At 37.3% G+C, this 6,448-nt stretch overlaps 1 pseudogene across 1 annotated transcript; it reads right to left on the reverse strand.

The window, feature by feature from the left end:
* Positions 1-292: 292 nt before the first annotated feature.
* Positions 293-6,165, reverse strand: LOC148204008 (uncharacterized; annotated as a pseudogene). Its single transcript, XR_015784347.1, has 7 exons — positions 5,906-6,165; positions 5,518-5,815; positions 2,924-4,312; positions 1,725-2,260; positions 1,599-1,641; positions 1,305-1,382; positions 293-873 (listed from the first exon to the last, which is right to left on the reverse strand). The product of XR_015784347.1 is annotated as an uncharacterized LOC148204008 (transcript).
* Between the last annotated feature and the right edge of the window lie 283 nt (positions 6,166-6,448).

The following is a 6,448-nucleotide window of genomic DNA, read 5'->3' on the forward strand; positions in this document are numbered from 1 at the left end:
TCGCTCAAATCCATTATCGGAGACCGCTCGGTCTCAATGTTATTACAGCTCGGTTTTTACTTTGCAATTTATACTTCAACCTTTCGTTCTGTGCTTTGGACCGTTCGGTCTTTTATATCACCGTTCGGTTTTCTGCTTTCAACTTTTAAATTCATAATTTTGTCAATTGTTTTTAACTTTCAACTTTTAATTAATTTAATTTTCCTTGCAAAACAATCCAAAAAACCCCCCCCTTTTTTTCGTGTGTCATCTATGACTGAACCGCAATACTTCCTAGTCTATACTGCATTAATTCAAATCATCAATAACTCGTTAAATGGATTTAGAATCTTAAACAAAAGATGAACATTGGGGCACCTATTGCTGCACCAAATTCAATAAACTGGCCGTAAAAGGTTTTCATATGACGCTACAAAAGCGTACATTAACATAATTACAATTTGCTTCTTAGGAGGACCACGAAAGTCAGTATTGACTCGGTGTTCAAGAATCCATATAACAATTCCAATCACAAAAAATGAGACAGTCGTAGCACACCACATATCTGCTGTAAATGGTTGATAGGACGAGCGTCCTATGCGCGCTGGACGAGCCTCCTCTCTGCGCGCTGGACGAGCGTCCCCTCTGGGCGACAAGCGTCTGGGCGAGCGTTCTCCGCTAGCTGGCCGAACGATCTCCGCTCTCTGGACGAGCGTCCACTTTCTGGACGAGCGTCCTCTTCGCGCTGGACGAGCCTTCTCTGAGCGCTGGCCGAGCGTCCTCTGCGCTGCGCGCTGGACGAGCGTCCTGGCTTGCTGTTGGATGGGCGTTCTCTTCTCGATGCTGACAGCCAAATGATGCGCTCCAAGTCTTTGACAGTATCCAATCCTTATTCTACTTCGAAATAAACAAACAAAAGCATCAAAAAATATTTAAACAGTCAAAATTATACTTATATCAACAATTATATACTTTTCATGAGAATTAACACTAAAACTTACTCAAAAGCACAACAATTTAAGCAACAAAAACAAGTAAAATTTACACCTATCACTCCTCTCAGCCAAAGGTGTTAATTATACAACTAATCACCCTGCATGTTTTTATGCCACCAAAGATCTATAAATTGACGTACACATATCACATCTCTTGATATAGTTTCCAACAAAAAATATCACAAATCAAAATTAAATTTTAACAAACAACTAAACACACATCCAAATCCACATCTATGTTTGGCACCACTTACTGTAAACAAAGGCTAAAAGATTTCAGGATAAAAATTGACAAACCACACGAAAAGATGATAAAGGAATGTGTTGTACCATTGTCCTGATGCTGCAGAGCAATAAAGCCTGGTATTTGGATCATAATAATAGCCCAAACTGCTGCTATAATAGTACCTGGACCATCAAATATTGATGTCAGAACAAGCTTATAACAGCTCTTTTTGGTAACAGAATTCATTAGAAGAAGAAGTGGGTACAAACCCTCAACTTTTGCCACCTCCTTAATACCATAATGATTTTTTTTTTGGTTTTGAAATTTACAACAAAGATAAATAATGTCATGTATATCAGACTATTTCCCAAAATTTACATGGAAGAGAAGAGCCATACCCAGAAGATTCATCATACACATAATCATTTTGCAATGCTCCACCTGAAAGAAAAGTAGAACAATGTTAAGTAAATACTAATCAAATAAAAATCAGTAACAAAGACTTTGGAGGCCAATTTACCTACCCTCAGTGCCAGAATTTATGGCGTCCGATGAAGATTGACTAACTGTATTATTTTCATCTGTAGATGGCTTACTGTTATCATCCTCGTCAGCAAACATATCATAATGTTAACAATGTAAACATAATGTTGTTAACAATGTAAACATAATGAAACAACAAAACATAATATAAGTAGAATAAAGCATAGTGTATAACACTAACCCGCTTCACGATCAAAAACCTCTCACTTTTCATGATAAACATATGCGAAAAAGGTCAAGGAGCCAAAGTTAAGCATAATGTAGGCATAGCAACTAAAGATACAGTGAATCAAAACAAGTCGCATGACATAGAGTCTCATCAGCCTATCTAAATGATTACATGTTTACACAATGCATAATATCTACAAAGCCCGGAGGGATTAACTCAACTGTATTCACCATTCTCCATCAGCTTCATAGCATCCTCAGTTAGCTGGTCAAATACAACCTTAGTCTCAGCAGACATTTTTGCCTTTCTGTCACTGTTACCTTTTAGCCTTCTCAAGGCTTGCAAAACCTATTGGAAGAATATCGGTTAATACTGCCCAACTAATGAACCTCAAAAAACTCTTAACGAAGTAGATATATGATATATAATTCCAGCCTAGTCAAGTATAAAGATTTACAAGATATAAAGAGAACATGTAAATGAACATGATATAAAATTAATAATTGCAGTTAGATACAAGCCAAATATAACTTTAAATATTGTTTCTTATATTTTTATCTTTATGAACACCATTAATCCTTTATTTTGAAAAAATGGCAATTAACAGGCTTTCTCAGATAACGGTTTAGGGTTGCCATACTCAACTCAAGTTAAAAGTAAATTTGCATACGCAACTATGGAGTCAACAGCAGATTCGGGTTCTCTTATTTTCTGTATTTATTTGTTCCAACTTGAAAAGCACAATGTCAAAATTACACATTCCTTACACGTTCAGATTTGAGAGTAAAATATTTTTAACTGGATAATATTTTTTAAGGATATGAACTACCCTTAGCAAGAAATTCCACAACTCCTTGGCCACATAAAAAACCAATGATTGCCTAAACAAATGGATGATCTACAACTACTCTGGAGTGAATTGGAAAATAAATATTGTATTTTACAATGATACTTCAGTAGAACAAAGAAATAAAAAATCAGAAAATTAAGAATGATAAAATACATACATACCGTTTCCCCAAGTTCAAGAACATTTGCAATCCGCCTCTTCATGACGGCAATATCTTTAGAAGAAAGGTCCGGCGGCACTCCGGGACAGGGACGGAAGCAGCTGGGACGAAGCGACACCTTCAACGCCTCCCTAAGTTGCTGGGCCGGAACGGACGGAACACGATGCCGTGTTCGCTTCGACCGGTCGACGTCGGACCTGCGGCGCCCCTGAAACGGAACGGGCTGGAGGCGTTCGATCTCTCCGACACGGCCTTCGACAGTGAACGGCGGCACTCCGGCAAGGACTCGGTCTCTCTCTCTGTTCGCTGGTGAACCCTTTCTCCAACTCTCTCGTCTAGGTCACACAAGTGGGTTTCTGTTGTTCGCGCTTCTCTGTCTACGAAGGTCGAATACCATTTGAAATTTGAAACGCACAAACGCAAGCTGCCCGTGCCCGTCCTCGCCACGTCAAATTTGAAGCAGGTTTGATCAGATTTTCTCAGAACGCAGCAGCTTTTTTCGTTGTAAACGTGGCCCTCTCATTCGCTGACACGTGGGCTGTGTCGAAATGTTGTCAAAATCTGTTGTCTAAGTATCATTTTCCTTTCAGGTTATCAAATGATTTTCCGGTACTCTAAAACTAGGTTCTCTCCACAACAAAGGAATGATATGCTCGTATCCACCTCGATACTGTCATTACCTTCTTGACCTTTTCTCTTCCCTCCTCTCAAAATCATGTCTTACTTTTGACTCTGGTCTATCACTATCACTTCTATAAAACCTGTGATCTTGCTTCCTATCATAATCTTCTCTTGACCTTGGTGCAGATTCATCTTCACTGTGTTTTCGAGATCTTCTGTCTTCCCTGTTACTATGAGGGTCTCTTGCCTTGCTTACAAAATCATCCTCATCCTTCCTCCGGGGTCCTTTATCTTCCCTTATGTCCGAATCTCTCAACTTGAGTTCATACTCACCATCATCTGGCTTTATTGACCTCTTGTCTTCCCTTCTACGATGATCTGTTTGCTCAGGAATATCATCGTAATCATCCTTTCTTGATTTCTTTTCTTCTCTCCTATATCGCTATTCTCTCGAATTATGTTCAAATTCATCATCTCCATACCTTCTTGATCCTTTCTCTTCTCTTCTATTATTATTTTCCCTTCCCTTATATGTATCATCATCATCACGCCACCGCCTTGACCTCTCTTCTCTATCACTTCTCTTAGGTTGGTTGTCGAATGCAGCATCATTGGAACGGGCTTTAGAACGTGAATCTCTGTCTCTAGTTTCTGAATTATGATTTGGTTGATTGGTGCCAAATCCCCTCTCTTTTTTGGGACCCTCAAATTTGTCGTGACCCCATTTTGGATTGTCTTCCTTCTGACCCCAACCTGTATTTGCAGCTCTCTGTATAATGACAACAAAGACAGTACAAAAGATGAAAAGGTGGCTGCGTAAACCCTCTGTATGTAAGATGTTGTTCCAAAATTTTGAACATTTTACAGCACAACTTCAAAAGTTCAACTATAGGCAAATCAAAAAGGAGGAGAAACAATTTTCAACCGAACAACCACGACAACAAAGTGCAGCAAATTACACTACTTTTCCTTAGGATATATTTCAATTAAAATGCCCTCGCTCAAATTTTAATATTTAAATTTCTGCTAATATCCAAAATTTGATAGTGGAGGTCTAAACTAGTTGTTGATGCTGCCAACAATAATAGCAAGAGGGAGGAAATCCTGAGAAGCTAGTTTATATCAAATGGAGCTTCCGTATAATGCATATTCACTCGTGTATGAAGGAATGTAAATTGTACATATAGAGAGAAATGCAGTCATTTAAGTATTTCTTGGGTAAAGAAAGTGTAATACTCAATAATTGAAAGCCAGGATGACAGAGGAAAATACATGCAGATTTCACGTTAGAACTTAAGCTGTATCAACCATTAATACACTACAATGAGCAAACTTACAAACTATATCAAATTAGACTCATTACAATTTTAGATTACAGTCAGGACATATAAAATTCTCATTCAAAACAGTGGTTCATCAAACAATGCCAAATTTCCATTTATTAACATGTTGTCAAACAATGCCCCTTCATTACATAATAACATTCAGGAACATATGACATTATATACCAATATAACGCTGATCTTTGAATAAAAATCAAAACGTGAATGCAATTCAATTCCATAATTCCATTTCTGTTAAGACTGCAATTAGTTTTATTAAACACGGGGAAGGTATCAAGTGAAACTTAACAGTAACCAACAATATCAAAGTGTCATAGACCAATAAAAATCTAATTCCAATAAGTCAAAAGGCACTGCATACGAATACTAAAATTTAATTTACAAAATATAGACCTTAACTCCAAGTTTTCACTGAGTTAACAGAGCTATCATCCACATATCTAAAACATAGCATAAAAAGAAAAAGAAAAACAAATTACTCTGACATTATCATATAACAGTTATCTTACTTGCTCATCATGAGAAAACTTGTAGCATTATTCTAACATCATCATACAACAGTTATCTTACTTGTTCATCATCAGAAAACTTGCAGCATTTCTCAAACATTGTCATAAAACAGTTATCTTACTTGCTCATCATGAGAAAACTTGCAGCTAGCTCCACGAATACAATCACCCCTTTGAAACGCACGACAAACGCCCCGTGCCTCCCTCTTCTGCCGCTCTGTCTCCTCGTCTTCTTCCTCTTTCTTCTTGTACTTGTCAACATGGTCCACCCTAATAATTCTACCCATAATCTGAGCCCCATTTAAATTACCCACAGCAAGATTTGTGCTCCTTTGATCCTCATACGCAAGAAACGCAAAACCCTTTGATTTTCCGGTGCCCTTGTCTCTAACGAGATTAAGATCAACAACCTCCCCATATCTGAGTAATAAAAAAAATATCATTCAGATTTAAAAGAAAAAGAAAATAAAAAGAGTTGATGAATTGAAATGGAAAAGGGAAGCGAAATACTGAGCAAAAACGGCGAGCAGGTCACCCTCGGTGAGATCGAAGGGAATGCCACCGACGAATACGTAAGCGGAATCTTTGTACTTGGCGTGCCACGAAGCTTGTTCGCCAATTCCGAGTGCAGCTTCTCTGGCGTTGATATTCTGAGTGCGCTTCACCAGTGTTAAAGGGTTCATCTCTCTGCTCAAAACGAAGCAGTGCAAACAGAGAAAGAGGGAAATTGGGGGTTAGGGTAAACGTTTTTGACTCAAAGGTTCTATTTTTTTTCTGCATTTGGACTAAATACGGATTTATTCCCTTCCACACATAAAATTCAAATTTACCTTCTGTCTCATTTAAATGTAATTTATTTGATCAAATTTTAAACTTTACAACTACAACTGCATTTGGTCAAACTTTCCTCTAATGTAAAAAAACAAATTAACTTAACAAATTATATTTTTTCTAAATTAAAATATATCAAGTTTAGAATATTTCTAATTTTAAAAATATAAAAACTAAAAACTTATGTAATTTTTTTATTCTTTGGTAAATAACTTTTTTGCT

This window comes from Vigna umbellata, chromosome 2 (assembly GCF_029865625.1).
Source record: "Vigna umbellata cultivar VRB3 chromosome 2, Vumbellata_1.0, whole genome shotgun sequence".
Classification (NCBI taxonomy): Eukaryota; Viridiplantae; Streptophyta; class Magnoliopsida; order Fabales; family Fabaceae; genus Vigna; species Vigna umbellata.